The following is a 16,740-nucleotide window of genomic DNA, read 5'->3' on the forward strand; positions in this document are numbered from 1 at the left end:
CTTGGATTAGCAGAGGAATGTGCACTGTGACCACAGAGGTGGTGGGGAGGAGAGCATCCCCCGCATCTGGGGGAGGCTGGCCAGGAGATGTTGGTCTGAGCGGGATTTCTGAAAGATGAGGAGTGACTGGACAGAACAGAGGTAGGTCAGCGTTTTGTGTGAAGTGAACAGATGAGCAAAGCAGCAGACACACAAAATCAGAGCATTTGAGGTCTTTGGCGGGAGGTAAGATGGTTAGAGCTGAACTGCCAGCCCCGTCTGCAGTGCTGGGGAGGGAGGAGTCCCTTCTTCTGGAAAATGGAGCTGCTGGGTCCCTAAGCTATGGCCAGGCTTGCGCTCAGGGAGATGACTGCAGAGGCGCAGGAGAGAGAACGGAAGGCAGACCATGCCCGGGGCTGCGGTAGGCATTTGTCTGCCCAGCCCCCTCGCTCTGTAAGGCAAATCAGCTTGGAGTCGCATATTTATTCTGCCCTGGTCCAGAAATGAGAAATGACACTAATTGGCACATTCCAGGCCTTTCCACAGGCCAAGTCCTGCTGAGCTGGCCAGGGAGCCCCATCCCTAGGGACTTGGCATTGGGAACCAGAGAAGGTTAATTCCATCTCTCTGGGGGCCCTTGTCTATGACTATGAACCCAAGAGAAGCTGGTGATCTTATCTGCCAAGCAGACTAGAGCATAGAGGGAGCTATTCTGCCAGAAATGAAGCAAATAATAAGAGAGAAACAAAGGAGAGAGGTCAGAATGGAGGGCTGTCTGGGCCCAGTCTTAGCTTTTCCTTTGCATTCCATGAGGTTGGAAGGAAAGTCTGACACATTTTTTTTTTTTTTGGTTAAGTTTTCAAGTTTAATTTGTTATTTGCAGCCAAAAAAATCCTAATAAAGTTTAAAAAAAAAAAGTTTAAGCCTGAACTAAAGCAGTGCAGTGTGGCCGCAGAAAACAGGGTTCCAGAACAGAGAACGATTTAGATTATGAAGTCAACAGACAGGAGACCAGCTGCCTTGTCAACTAGCCAAGCTCAGCTACTTACAGACATCTCCTCATGTACCCTCCCAAGGCAACGATGAGCTTCAAAAGGGGACTGCACTGGCTCCACACGACCTAGAAACCACCCATCCACAAGCAGGTGCCAAGGCAGCTCAAGAAAGATAAGTAAGGCCTCCTCCGCATGAAAGGGGACGGGGGTCCCGGTCATCTAGTGAACACCTGGGCCCTGAACCCACTAAGAAGACAGCTGGGTAACTAGCACTGGTGAACCATTCCGGGCTGAGTTCTCTGAGGCCTGGGGATAAGATGACATCACTACCTTCATGGGGTAGCAACTTGACTGTGGAAAGGTAACATGAATGTAGCCACTACTGCTGCCAGGGACAGAAGAAAAGATGGCAGAAAGTCGGGGCAGGATGGCGCTCCATGGCTGCTCCAAGATGTCCACCCTCCTCCCATTCTTCCTTCTACATCTGTAAACGTCACTGAGAAGTCATTTATCCCTTCCATTAGAAACCCCTATATTCACACTTTATCTGCCAAGTTCAGTAGCTTCCTTTGGCAGCTTGGGACGTTTTCCATCTTGAGAAAAAAACCTCGCTCTGATTTTTTATCTGTTCCAGATCTTCAGATTTCGGTGCAGCAGCATACTGGTTGGCCCCATAGGAGAGAAGAGGAAAAGGGCTCAGCCAAGCTTCCATCTGGCACAGCTTAGCCCCGGCACCTTCTGGAAACAGGCTCCAAACTAAAGAAAAGGCGTAGCCTTTCCCAGGTGGATGGAGTTCTGCCAACTCTGACCCAAATCTGCATCCCAGCTTTGTTGGATGAACAGGGCCACATGTGCAGCCGGCAGCGAGGAATGCGGGAAGCCTGTCCTAGCCCCAGGTCCCTCCATCCGCTGGATTTCTGAACGGAAGCGGTCTCCACTTCTGCCCAGAAGCCTGCCTCCGCTCACAGAATCAGACAACGGGCTGCAGCCGAGTTTCTCCTTTTGGACCATACCAAAGATTCAGGAAAGATTTAACCATAAACGTCCTCCTGCCCCAGGCTGAAAAGTTCCCCCTCCGCTCTTGCAGAACAGAGGAGAAAACCTCTCTTGTTCTCTCTGGTTTCAGCTGGGTTAGGCGATGAGGCCAGGTCTCCTGGTTTGTGCATAAGTTCCCTCCCCGCCTGGGCCCCAAAATGCTTCTCTAAGTGATGCCCCGAAGCCTTTTCCCAGAAGCAGCCTCAAAGGTCCAAGCAGAAGTGAAGGCTCAGGAGGGGTCCACACAGCAGCCAAGGTCGCAGAGGGGCAGGCGGTGCTGCTGGCTCTGGGAAGGTGGCCTCTTCGTGCCAAGAAACTGTCCATCTTGGTCCTTGTGGGCACTGCGAAGGGGCTGTAAGCCGCAACCAGACAGCTCCTTTATGTCCTCTGAGAGAGCCGTCCCCGCGGGGCCCCCACTGCAGGTTTACTGAGCACTTGGCACCCACAAGCTACCCTCATCTTCCAACTTTTGTGACATTGTTCCTTTTTCCACTCCAAAGCAATCAAGAATTTTCAGGACTCAATGTCTCTCTTGCCCTTCAAACACCTCTGGTGAGGAATGCCACACCAGGAACACGAATACACGATGATTACCACCTCCGGCTTTGTGCAGAGGCAACCAGATGGTCCGCTTGGTGGGGGCAGCCACAACAGACCAAGAAAGAGAAGCTGAGGAGTGTGGCCAGACCTTGAGACTGGCTCAAAGAGAGCTGCCTGCTGGGAGCCCAGCTCCCTCTCCAGCCCCCAGGGCTGGCCCTACAGATAACTGCCTCCTTCTAGAAACTCAAGGACCCCAGAGGATGCACTGCAGCTCCTCCAGCTCTCCAGGGGCTACAGCCTCTCCCTTACCCCACTGCAGGTCCCGCTCCACACCTGCGAGGCCCGCACCTGAGGGCAGACCGGGCCCGCCAGGCAGAGGGAGGCCAAGGCACCCAGATGGCTCAGCACCCCCCTTTCTCTCCCTGCCTTTCTCCACTGGCCACCAGGGAGGGGCCACGGCCTCTTTGAGATGCTGGAGCAAGGGGACACTGGAGCAAGAGCACCACCCACCCAGGAACACAACAGCCAAAAGGGGTGGTTGACCACTGAGAGCCCGGCTCAGGGAGAAGCTGAGCAGGTGACAATGAGACCGGCCTCACCACAGTCCCAGGAGGACATACAGATCCCAGCAGAACCAACTCCACAGAGCCTTTTCAACCCAGTTTTTAAAAAATGAATTCAACACAGTAGAAGAAGAAAGAAAAACCAATGCTCTGTTAAGACCGATTGTATGTTTCTTTCTGTTCCCAGTAAGAGGTTACTGGGGTACGCAGAATATCATGTCACATTTTAACAGATTTAGGACCGTATCTCAGCTCAGTTCTTCTGCGCCTTTCCTGAAAGCATCAGTTATGCTCACAGAAGACGAAGATACCTCACACAGATACAGTTCCAAAATCGGAAGACACACAGAAAATGGTTTTTCTCTGGCATTTACCTTAGCAAAATATTCTGTTATCTGTGGTTCTTGTTCTCCCCTTGGATGTTTGCTTGTTGGGGGGAGGGGGGCAATTTACCGAAACAACACTTTCTGGAATTGAGAACTTAGAGAAAAACCAGCTCCCTTCCTCCGGGTTCCCACGCATTCCCAGGTCTCCGGATGGGACGGCGGGGGACACCAGTGTCAGGGGCAGGACGCTCGCTGCTCCCGGCCCAGCTCAGGGGTGCGGCTGCAGCTGCCCCACTCGGGTCACACGTGTGCACGTCACACAGACATAAATGCACAGCAGACACAGCTCAGCCCTGGGAGGGACAAAGGGGGAAGGAGAGAGAAACTCTGTGTGTGATAAGGGGTATTTGGGGGGGGGGGGTGTGAGTGTAGAGTGTGAGTGCTGTTTGTGTGTATGGTGTGCATGTGTGTGTTGTGTGTGTAGCATGTATTTGGGGTGTGTGTGTGTGTGTGATGTGTATATATATAGCGTATAGTATGTGGTGTAAATGGGTGTAGTGTGTGGTGTGGGGTGTGTATAGGGGTGTGTGTTGTATATGTATGTATGGCCTCCCAGGGGCCAAAGCCAACACCAGTGCACTGGGAAGGGATGGCCCGCTGTTTGCAGACAGACGGCGGTGGTCTCAGTCTCCTCACAGGTTCCCGAGACCAGTCTCCAGTCCCCTCCCCCTGCATCCCCCTGCTGCCTGTCCCAGCTTTCTCCCCACGCCCTCCTCAATGCACTGCTCCCGTCGGCGGCTGCGCGAGATGAATCCATGTGGACGAATGGCGGAGGCGGTCATCACCAGTGTGCGGAGCGGTCGGCAGCGCTCTCAGCACTTGCTGCGGTGGAAATGAGCAGAGACTCCAGAGATTTCCGGGACATCTGGGCAAAAGAATGGCCTGTCAGACAGAGCACAGGAGGGTCTTCCAAGACAGTATCACCCCAACGAGACAGATGTTAGGGTAAGAGGTGGATGAGGAAGGACAAGGCTGGGCATGCTGCCTTTCCGTGGGATGACCTGCCCCAAGCATGGAGTTAGGGCAGAAGATCATAGCCTCTGCTTTATCTAAAATCTCTCCATCTCCCAAATACCATCCATCCTGGACAACAGAGTTCAACGACCAACCAACCAAAGCGGGGACCCCCAGGTACGCAGGCATCTGACCTGAGCCAGGCCCGTGGTCAGAGGGAGCTGAGAGCTGGGACCAGTGCCCGGAGGAGGCCTCTGTGGGAGCCCCAGCTGAGGAGGCCCCAAGAGGGAAGACCCGCCCTGTGGGCACAGCTCACCTGCCGGCCTTCACCCCACTCTGTCCTGCAAACCAAACAAGCTTTCACCCAAAACATTAGGGAGAGCGTGCAAATGAAACAGGAGCTGGCACTCAGGTTCCGGGCGGGGAGGAAGGCCAGTGTGCAATCGTACAGCCCCACTCAGACAGGGAGACAAAACTGGGAGGATGGTCACCCTACCACAGAGACCATCAGGATTCAAACCTCCACCCCCACCCCCTGGCTACTGAGGAGCCCGTTAGGGAACGCAGAGAGGGCTGGGCATGGGCTAAACCCTCTGAAAACGGCAGTGGCTGGACAGGTAGGGGGGAACACTAATGTTCTCTGTTAAAGCATTTCACTGTTGCCGTATGTCTGAAAATTGTTAAAATGTTGGCGCAGGGGCGGGGTGAGGGGACATTTGCACCTGCAGAGGACGGGGAATATAGGGTGACAGTAGTTCATAGGAAAATCCCTGAGGTCCTCAGCCCCTGCTCTATGGCCCTCGCCACCAATTCGTCAGCTCCTGGTCCTCAGAGGCCCCTCTGGCAAGGCCAGCTGTCTGGTGGATGTAGTCTTCTCCCTCCCAGGCCTGTCATTCCACAGCCACCATGACAACTGGAGTCCGGCAAGACCATCCTATATTCTGAAACTGTGTCCTTGGTTTTGGCATTAAAATGTGATTCTTTATCTTAAGTGGTAGTGATAACAGATGATAGCTTTTTTTTAAATGCTTACGCTTGGCAAAATAAAGGGTTGACAACCCTGGGTTGGTGTCTACAATTATTTTTGGAGATGGGACAGGCCTATGAAAACCAGATCTGGGGACTTCCCATAAGGGGAACTGTGGACTTGAGTTCCTACAGCCATGGTGGGGAACCCCAAGGTCACTGCCCACTGGTTGCTTGACCTTCAGTGCTTCTCCTCTTCCAGGGGAGGGGTTGGGATGGGGGGAGTCTTGGTTTCCACATCCTTTAAAAAAAGTTTAAAAATTGGATATTTCAGTGCATGAAATTTAACTGGATCCTGACTTCTGAAGAGAAAAGCAAGAGAAGAAAGACATTTGGGGAAGAATTGGGGACATATGAGTATGGACTGGGTTTTAAATGATATTGGAGTATTATTAATTTTCTCAGGTGTGAAAATAGCATAGCAGCTATGTGAGAGAAGGTCCTTACTTTCAGGAGACACATGCTGAAGTATTTAGAGGTGAAATTTTATGATGCCTGAAATTTGCTGTGAGATAGTTCAGGGGGAAAAAAGAGCCAGAAGAAAATGTGGCAAAGCGTTAACAATTGTTGAAACTAGGCAAGAGATATGTAAGTGTTCACTGCGCTGGTCTCTTAAATTCTCTATAGTTTAAAGGTTGGCATAATAAAAAGAGAGAAAAGGCTTTAAAAACACCTCATTTGCTAATTTGTTGGGCAGATTAAATGAAATGATGTACCTGAGAAATTCTTGTCTGAGAACAAGTTACAGAAGAGCAAACCTGTGACCCGGCCAGTCACCACTCACAGGACCCTGTTCCTCCCCGACCCCAGTGAGATGGCAGCAGAAGAGGGTCTTGGTGAAATCCCGCCCAGGAGATTTATCACCTTCTAGGATATTCTAAATTTTCAGCCCCACCAGTAAGCTCATCATTGTGTCTCTGGGATCCCAAGTTATGTAAATTTTACATATCTCTCGGGCTGCGTAGGTGGCCAAGAAATGCCAGAAATAACAAAGGACTTCTAAAGCAATTATGAGAGAGAGACAGACAGAGACAGAGACAAAGAGGAAAGAGGAGGAGGAGGAGGAGGAAAGAAGGAGAGAGGGAGGAAGGAGGAAGAGGAGAGGAAAAGGGGTTGGGGGAGAGAAAAGCCCCTAAGCAGATCCCTGGTCACTGGAAGCTTTTCTGAAGGCCATACAATCAGACCAGGGGCAGAATAAGACATGCGTGGTCCAACTTCGTTTATTGCTAATCCTTCTTGTTAATGCTAATAAGCCTCTGCATATGTTTCTACCTTTATGAGGGCTGTGCATCCTCTTTCAGAATAACCTATTTATGGTTCTTGACCACTCACGCGCTGAGGGCATGCCCAGGTCTGGAATCGACACGTCATGTAGATGACAGAGTGACATCAGATGACTAGTCGGGGGAGCACACTGTGCCTCAGGGAGATCTGAGGGCCCAAAGGGAGGAGACAGGAAGCCTGCTCAGGCAGGAGGTGAAGACAGGGTATTTCTAACCATCTGATCCCTGGTCCTTCCCAAAATGAGAAAGCTCTGGTCTTAAACCCATCTTGGCAAAACTGAGTAGAGCATCAAGGGAAGCAATCCCAGAGCACCTGTGACACCTGCTCTGGTCGAGAGGTCCTAGAAGCAGCTCATTGGTGCCTAAGAGGAGAGGAAGGTAAACCCAGTGGTGGGCTTCTGCAGCAATCTCTAAAGACCAAGGAGTAAGCGTGAGCACCAGACTGCCTTGGCCAGAGCCTCTGACAATAGCCCATGATTTCCCTCTAGACAGGTGACAAGTTTCCCATTCTTGGTCCAAGACCTAACCCAGGAGCCACTCCAAAGGGGCTGGTCAATGGAAGTAAAGAGTAAAAATTCCTAGTCAGATGGAATAAGCATGGTTCCCTGGATCCTGGAATCTTCCATAAACTCTGATGGGGGTCAGCCCATCTCATTTCCTTTATATTCCCAGCTCTTCCAAGATGGGGTCATCAGTGTCATTGCCTGAAGAGCTCATGCCTCCCCAAGCCTAAGCTCCCCACATGTCAAGAACCTGGAGCAGGTCCTGCTGGGCCAGAGCTGGCTCCTCCTAATTACTCCCCCAACCCTTGTGGGCTCAGTCTATGGGTCTGAGTGCCAGCCCTGGTCCCACCCTTCTGTCCTTGCTTCAATATCCTAAAACTCTCCAGGCCTGGAGCTTAGAGGGCAAGATGCAGGGACTGGCTCTCCCTTCTGAACTGTTGCTGCAGTCTGCCACTCCTTTACTCACGTCTTGGATTGAGCGTGCCTTGAGCTGCGGCTGCAGGCCAGGCCCTGTACCAGGCACCGGGGAAAAGCGCTCCTGCCACTGCAAAACCAGGGAAAGTGACGCCAAAGATCAGCACGCACTTGTCACTTTCTACTCAAAAATCTCATGAAATAGCTCTGTACCTAAGGGAGATATTAAGAAAGAAACTAACCACACTAGTGTTACTGCACAAAATTGGGGTTCTCTGCCTGATGCACATAGACAAGCCAATTAATTATGGTGTCAGCCTTTGGGAAAGAGATCAGCTTTATTCTGAGAGATAGATCTGCAGTGAGATGGGGGGCGTGTGCCCTCAGATCTGTCTCCCTGATTCAGGATTTGGGGCAAAATTTAAGAGGTTAGGGAGGACAGCCTGGCATGCAGAAACACTAGTAAGACAGGTTTTGAATGGTGGGCTTCAAGCATTTATGGCAAGCTTTCAAACTTTTATGGTAAAGTTCAAAATATTTATGATGAAGTTCTAAACATTTATGGTAAGTTGGGAAAGGAATTCTAACTCCCGATCTTCCCAAATGATGGACCTTTCAGTTCTGATAAGAGCCCAACTTTTAAGTTCCAGTCATGTCCTGGTCCTTTTTCATGGGGAGGAAAATCTTTGGTTCCACGGTCTTTTCAGGTCAAGATTTCTTCTTCTGCACATGCTCTGGCTACATGACTTTGCAAATTTTCTGCAAGACTATTTCTTAATTACTCTGCTGTTAAGACAGGGTCAGTTGAACTTGTCCTGGAGGGCCCACGGTTACATGAGCATCTCCTTTCCCGATCCCCACACAGCAAAGAGCATAGCCATGTCTCTGCAACCAAGCTGTCCTCACCTCTCTCTACTCTTGGGACAGTTTAAGAGTTTTGTGTGAGTGTGTAAGTATGTGAGTGCCTGTGAGTTTATGTGTGTGGTTACATGTTTGTGGGATGTGTGTATGTTTTAGGCCCATTAAGGAGAATTAATCTCTAGTTGTCCTGTGAAATGCGAGGACAAACGTGAGAGCTTTTGGGATAGAGGCAGAAGCCAGCAGAGAAGACGCATTCCCATCCAAGGGCTGGGACAAGAACTCCACAGCTGCACTTGGGAGCTGGAGGAAAAGGGGCCGCCATGGGAAAGACAGACCTGGGTCCTCTCCCAATTTTTCTGACACCAGATAAGCCTGAGATTCTTTGATGAAACTAAGAAGGAGGGGACAAAGTCTCTGGGTCTCCTGGGTCTCCTCCCAGAGGACAGGTGGATCTCAAAGCAAATTAAATCAGATTTAGAGAAATAATAATAATTGCCCCGGTGGCCAAGTAGCTAAGATTTGGTGATCTCACCACCACGGCCCAGGTTCGCTTCCCAGTCAGGGAACCACACCAACATCAGTTGCTTGTCATACTGTGGCGGTTGTGTCTTGCTGTGATGCTGAAAGCTATGCCACCAGTATTTCAAATACCAGCAGGGTCACCCATGGTGGACAGGTTTCAATGGAACTTCCGAATCAAGACAAACTAGGAAAAAGGATCTAGCCACCCACTTCTGAAAACATTGGCCATGAAAACCCTGTGAAAAGCAGTGGAGCATTGTCTCAGACAGCGCCAGAAGATGAGGGGATGGTGCAAAAAGACCGGGCAGGGTTCTGTTCTGCTGTACACAGTGGGGCTAGGAGTCAGAATCAATGTGGCAGCACTAAGAAGAAGAGAAAAAAAGGAATGTGGCAGGTCACATACCCTGTTGCTGTGGACTGATTCTCACTACAGGTCAATACTCTCTGGCTGAAGGCTCACAGCTCTCCACGATCAGATCCCACTCTGTTTCCAGTCCAACCCATTCCTCCACTGCCTAACTTCTATGTTTCATGTACCATGCTTAAACACACCCTGTGCTTTTCACACTGTTGCCTTTACAAATTTATCTCCCCTGCATGGAATGCCCTTCATTCTTTTGCCTTCTGTGGAAATTCCACCCAGTTCTTCACACTCATGGGATACCTATTTATGACACACAACTAGATCCTCTCTCCAGATGGAAGTGATCTCTCCCTTGTCTGTCTCCACCTCTACCTTTGCTTGTGCACTGACATTTATCATGGTTGTCTCACTATAGAGAACTGCATGCTTGTTCCCACTTCTCTTCCAGAATGAAAACTCCTTGAAGGAAGTATTAATATGAATTTTATTTTTTATTAACTTTCATTGCCTAGGGCAGTATCCCGAACAATATGGATTCATAGTAAGTATTTTTTCAATGCATTAATGAATGGTTCAGTGACTGAACAAATAGAGTGTTGGATGGATGGATGGCTGGATGGGGTGGTCTGATAGTCTTATAAATGAGATATAAATAGAGCTTAGCTTGCATGGCCCAACATCATGTTCAAAAAGACCTCTCTATTCAAGTGTGAAGCCCAGGGCTTGGAATACCTTGCCTAAGCATATGGGGGGAAAACGGAAAGAACATTTCTGCTTTTTGAGTTTGGGAAGACATGGGTTTGACTTCATTTCTCAGATTTCACCTAGTTCATATGTGGATGGACCTCTGACTTTTTGTCCAGGAAGCCTGGGTGAGAAAAAAACTGTCTTCCTACAGGAGGAACAAATAAGGCACGGGGACTTGGGCAGCACCTGGCCAGGCCTCCAGCCACTGTCCCTGCACACAGAGCAATGGAAGCCCGAAACACAAGCCACAATCTAAGTGGATTTGTTGGGGAATGTGGTCTTTCTGCACATCCTGCACTGGGATGCTACCAATTTCACTGAGTCTCTACCAAAGAAAAGTAGCAAGGAAATTTATCAGATTTCATCTTGGAAATTCCATTCCACAAAGCTCCTGGAACTGGGCATCCCCAGGATTTGTAGCATTATTGCTTTAATGAAAAACATATCAAGAGCCATATCATTGTGTGTCATATGCTCCTGTCCAACTTCAGTCAAGGGAGAGGAGGGAAAAATGAGGGAGGAGATAACTGAGTCAGAGAGGGGAGTCTGAGAGAGGGGATTGAAGAGGAGGGAAAGGACAGAGGGGAAGATGGGTCCAAAGCACGGAAAAGGGGAGGAAGAACTCACCTCTCAGACCCGGCAGGCACATTTAAGGATGGAGGGGAAGGCGAATGGTGCCTTCATCTGACTCTTCCAGAGCCAGGTTAGTGTGCTTCGCATAGGCTCACAGGTAGGAAATATTTTCTTCAATAATTTTATGATTTGTATTCACTAATTCAGGTGGTAATCCAGATTTGGAAGGAAATTCACATCTGCTGACTGTGCCACTGTGCTATGCCATTCACTCACTGAGCCCTCAGGACCTTCAGAAGTAGGTACTAGCATTCCTGCTGACAGACAAGAAACTGGAACTTGGTGAAGTCAGCTGATTTATCCAGGGTCACCCTGCTAGGATGTGGCAATGTCAGAATCCATCTCCATTCTATCCCACTCCAAGCCACCACACTGACAAACCAGTGCCACCGCCACAGCCCATGATGTCCTAACCCATAAGGTAGACTTGACATGTATTCGATTATTCCTTTAAGACTCAAAACTTGTGAATGTTTATATTAAAAGTAAGGATGGTGTTTTGAAGCTGTTAAACAATATCATGTCCAGGGAATAAGAGCTGTGCAAGTCTTACCCAACTCTAAGGATGCTGAAGACTCAGATAATGACAAAACAGGAACCAATGTCACTTTCTTATTGGTAGGGACAATATCAAGCACCCACAGAGTAGAGCTCTAATAAATCTGGTTCCAGATATGACTTAAGGTTGAGGCCAAGCCAGTCCTTCAATTCTTTCCTAAGTCACAAAGCAAATCTTGTTACCTTATCATTGTCTGGTCACCATGCTGAGCTATGATCAGGATCCTCCAGTAGTGGTGATTTTATAGAGTGTAATCAGAAAATGTCAGTGGGATTTCCCACTCCACACATAACCCTGTAACCATTAGTGAAAGTGACCCCGCCCCTAGTAAACCAGGCAAAATCGATGCCTTTTCCTCTTCCTGCCTCAAAGAAAACCTAAGGTGGTTATGAGCAAAGAGAAAGGCTTGGCACAGGGGAGCGTAATTGTATGTTTCCCCAACCTCACTTGAACATTCAGCTATTTTAATAGCATGAAAAATGGCTCCAAAAACACATGGCACGTGTACACGAGGGAAGGAACCCCAGAGAGTCAAGAAGGGGGTCGTCTGGGTAGGATCAAGCTGGCAAAATGAACAGATAGTGGGTCTGTATGGTGCCCAAAGGAGGTTCAGCCTATTTATCCTATTCCTGAGAGATGAATAAGTTGAACTCCCTTTGGCAGAAACAAGGGGCAAAAGATTAATTGAGGCAGCCAGCCTACCGCCATCGTGAGTGACCCCCACTCACTAGAGTCACCAGCAGCATGAGTGCTACCTGCTCCCAGGACAGAGCTTCCTTGTGTAGTGGAAATGACAGGTAGGACAGGTGGACTCAGAAATACTCAGTGACCTGAGACCCAGCCAGCAGGATAAACCACTGCCCAAGGGTTTTCAATATCTCAAGTCCAGTGTGCTCCTTCTCCTTTATCCTCAAATCAGTGAAAGACTCCTCCCAAACATCACTCTTATCATGGCCAGAAAACTTAAAACCCAGCCTCTGTTGTCATGCGTATTGTGGGAAAATGCAAATTATTATGCTGGTATCAATGAGACCTGGGATTTTCAGCATAAGAGAAAGGAGAGTCACATATTATTGATATAGTTAAGTAAAAACACAACAGTCCTGAGTTAGAATTGGAAGTAGTAGTATGCATTCATGATATATTTTATGTAAAAACAAATACACATTTCCTAGCTATGTTTACTGAAAACATCTAGAAACAACAACCAACCCCACAGCAATGAGCACCGTAGCGCAAAGATGGTGGTCTCCAAATGCCATTTCTCGTAAAAGGAGCCAGAGTTTCAAGGAGAAATGATGGATTCCAGATCAGGACATGAACAAGATGAGTCTACTACATCTTGTCAAACCATAAAACAAGGAAGCTATCAGCGACTACTAGGCTCACATCAATTGGATTCAGAGGCCAATTGGAATAGTTTCTCCCAGACAAAGATGGGACAATTGGAGCATCAATAAGAATAATAGTTACAATGGATTGAAACATATCAAATATCAAATATATTTTGATGAAACATGTTATGATTGAAACATATTTGATATGTTGCAATCTCTGAATTCCACGAAGATGCTCAATAGAAGGAAAAAACTACACTGGTCACCTTTGGAGGATGTTGTGAAATCAGCCCACCATTTTGAAAGCTTAGAGGTCATGAGGAAGAATTAGGCATAATTCTCTTCCTATACAAATTGGATTTCTGGGTCCTCCAATAGCAAATGAAGTGAAGTTTTTGTTTGTAGATGCTTTCCAGCTTATAAAGGAAGAAAATAATAAAATTAGATTGGCGCCATGTTGCAACCCCTAATGAATTAATGAGGCTGTGATCATCATGGCTGCTAATCATGAAGAAGAAACCACAAGACACTACAAGCCTCCTAATGGAAGTCAAGTCACACCACCACCAAGCAAGGAGCCTTGCCCACAATCTCCCCTGGATCTGGTGGAGCCTCTGTATCTATTTACAGCCAACACAAGGGACAAGGAACATGTGACCAGTTCCATGAGGATGCTATCAGCCAAAGCAATTGTGGGAAACTCTAACAGGGGAGACAATGACAACAGAGCACAGTGAATAAAAAAGAGAGACTTAAAAGACATCAGCTAATCTCAAAAGGTGGACCTTCTTTGGACCCTGATTCAAATAAACTGTTAAAAAATCACCTTTATTAAACATTCAGAGAAATTTTGGACATTGGCTGGATATTGACGTTGAAGGAATTTTTATTACATTCTTAGATGTAATAATTATATTTTGGTTATTTTTTAAAGTCCATATCATTTATCAGGCATTTGCTTCAAAAGAATCCAGAAGAAATAGAAGGAACAAGGCTGGCCATGGTTGATAATTATAGAAGCTAAGGGATAGATACATAGAGGAGTTTCTTGCCTCTGCTTTTGTGTAAGTATTAAATTTTTCACAATAAAAAGTTTTTTTAAAAGAAAATGTAGTGTCTTCCACTTTTTCATGTCTGCCTCTCTCAGTATATTGTTCACTTCAATACATTTGTCTGATTCAGCCGAATCAATTCAGTCTAATTCTACCCCTAAAAGAAGCATAATTCACAAAATACTTCTAAACACAAACACCTGACAAGATAAATTCCCCATTCATATTACCTAAGCTAGAAATTTCCTCTTATTTTTCTTCTTTGATTAGCATCTCCCAGCCCCTGCCTCCCCACACCTGTTGCAGATGTCTTGCTAAATGGCTGATCATCCTATAGAAGGAACCAACTGCTGAACAGCCAACCCCCCAACTCTTCTCCTGACCCACATCCTCCCACCTCAAAGCACTACAACTGCAAGTGTGGTTGCCTCATTAAATGAAAGCAGTGGACGAGCCCTGGTCAGAAATAGGAGGGGGCCAGGTGAGGGCACAGCCCTTGCTCTCAGACCGACTTCAGTCTCACTCTGCCTCTCACCCACTGTGTTCCGTGGGCAGCTTATTTCCTCGCTTTTACTCCTTCACAGAGTTTCATGAAGAATGAGATGACGGACATAAATATGGGAAAGAGGTCCAGCCATAAAGAAAGAGCCCAAGGTAGGGAAGACTTCTTCCCACTGGAAACAGAGGTCAGCAAACACAAGGGGAACCTGCGTGGTGATGAAGAAGAGGATCCAGAGTCAAGGGAGACCAGAGACAATGTTGAAGGTACAGGTACAATAGCCAAGGTGACAGGAAATGAAAGCTACTGGCAATATTGCCATGTAGGGACTATGAGAAATCTTAGGCAGGTCATCAAGTCCAGGAGATGCACCCTGAGATGGCATCCACTTGGGAAATATGGGGCCACTGTTCATTCCTGACCTTCTCTCTCCACACCCCTGCCCCGCATTTCACATCTGGCAACCCTGGCACTGACCGCATGCAGTTCAGCCCCCCGCCAGCTCAGCCTCTCCAGTGTGACCCGTCCTTTGGCCTTCCTCCCTGTGGTACTTGCAGACTCCAATTGGCATTTTCCCTGGCACAACCTTTGTGCGCCTAATAATCTTATCCCTGGGTCTCAGGCAATAGAAAAAAAGGCTTGGAACAACAAATTCAAAGGATCCATGGATCTGAAGGATCTGAAGATCAAAAGCTACAGGCGTGCACCATCCACACAGAGCCGGGTCCTCGCCACACGCAAACCAGGTTCTGGGTCAAGCCAGCTCCCTCCTCCTGTAGCAGAAGCCCCTCCCCTGCCCTAGAACCTATTTGCGTGAATTGGCACATGGGTTTCTAGGCAAAAGAGAAAAGTAGAGATGAAGAAATGAAGGCTAGGTTGATGTCTTTTTCTAACTTGCCCTGCAGGGACAAAATGACCACAAGAAAAAGCTAAGAGTGGCTTTCATGAGCAGCTGTGAGGCTCTGCACACAGGCTGGGCTGCCTGGGGCCCAGGTGCACAGGTGGCACTGAGTATGGGCTCCATCTTCCTGGCGTAGGGCTCGCTTTGATTCAAGAAGAGTGAAGCATATGCAACATTGCAGAGCCCCATTCGGATAGCACTGGCAGGCAGCAACTGGAGTGAAAATCAAGGCTCTGACAAAGGGCATGAGGAGAGGCAGTGGTGCTGGGCCTCTCTCTCCTTCTGATAGCCAGAGAGGACCAACAAGGAGAGCAGGGCAGAAGAAAACGAGTGGATGGGTTGAGATCATGCCTGACCTTCCTCAGGGACTCCAAGATCTGCAAGATCTCCAAGCACAGTTGGGAGGCTAAGAGCCTGCCTGAGCTCTGGGAGTAATCAGCCTCCAGCATTCAGATTATGAATATTGAAGTTATCTTCTCGTAATTGCACGCTGATGGTCCCAGGGCTGTTCAGAGCTCACACACCTACAGAGGGAGCACCTCTTTGGGGATATGCAAAGAAAAGAGGCACCATCTGAGGCACTGAGCCATGGTTCTGAGGACAGAGGTGCTTGCAGGAAGGACAGAGTTTATATTTGAGCAGGAAGACCAGCTATAATCACACACAATGAGCCAGGATCCAAGGCCAGCTGAATAGCCCAAACAGGAAGAAATTTGTAATTCAGAAAAATTCAAGGTCAGTGTACGCCGAGGGCTCCAGGGAGGCATCTCAAAAAAAAAACACATTTGTCCTTTCTCTGAACATTTCTGGAGCGCCTGCCAGGGGTGTGCTGGGCATTGCTCTGAGATCTGGGGACACGGGAGAAGTCAGAGCTGCCCTCAAGAGGCTTAGAGCCTTGTGACAATCTCTCTGATGCAGGTCTGGGGGCACAGGAGGGGACCACTCATGCTGACCAGGTGGGAGGGAGGCACAGAGCCTTCACAAGGTCACAGTTGCTCCAAGCTTAAATCAAAGGAGCAGGGACAGTCCAGGCAGGGGGGCAGAAGCAGCAGAACCCCTGAGTGAGATAATCTGTCCATGGAAGGTTTGTGGGGCTCGGGGGAAGGGCTGGGGAGTAGAGGTGGGAGCCAGACCCCAACTGTCTTTGAGCCCTGATAAGGCAGAAAGGGTCAGGAATGCCAGTGGCACTCCTGGCTCCAGGAAAAGAGGATGCATAAGGTTCCTCAGTCAGAGCGAAGTGCTGGAGGAGGAACCCAGAGCACTAGGAAAGACAAGGCTCCATCTTTCAGCCTTCAGCCCGTCTGCCACCTTCCCCTGGGCTTCCATCTCTTTCTGTTACACAGGAACCACTCTACCTCTCCCCTCCTCCCCCTAGATATAAGGACACCGTGAAGTGTGGTTGGTTGAGAGTCCTAGGACTAGTTCCAGGTGCCTTACAAGTGCTGGAGATGTGAGTGCTCAGAGCCGGCCCGATACGTTCCTGCAGCATCGAGCAAACAAACAACCCACTTAATAACCATCCACTCAGAACTGTATCCAAGAAGGCCGGGCCGCTCTTCTCTGGGTGGAAACCAAATCTAGCTGATT

General features: G+C 48.6%; 1 long non-coding RNA gene across 1 annotated transcript; it reads left to right on the plus strand.

Moving 5' to 3' along the window:
* Positions 1–964: 964 nt before the first annotated feature.
* LOC138917071 (uncharacterized) lies at positions 965–3,512 on the plus strand. Its single transcript, XR_011424524.1, has 2 exons — positions 965–1,150; positions 1,609–3,512. It is a non-coding gene; the product is annotated as an uncharacterized lncRNA (long non-coding RNA).
* Positions 3,513–16,740: the final 13,228 nt, after the last annotated feature.

The sequence above is a fragment of the Equus caballus genome, chromosome 1, assembly GCF_041296265.1.
Source record: "Equus caballus isolate H_3958 breed thoroughbred chromosome 1, TB-T2T, whole genome shotgun sequence".
Classification (NCBI taxonomy): domain Eukaryota; kingdom Metazoa; phylum Chordata; class Mammalia; order Perissodactyla; family Equidae; genus Equus; species Equus caballus.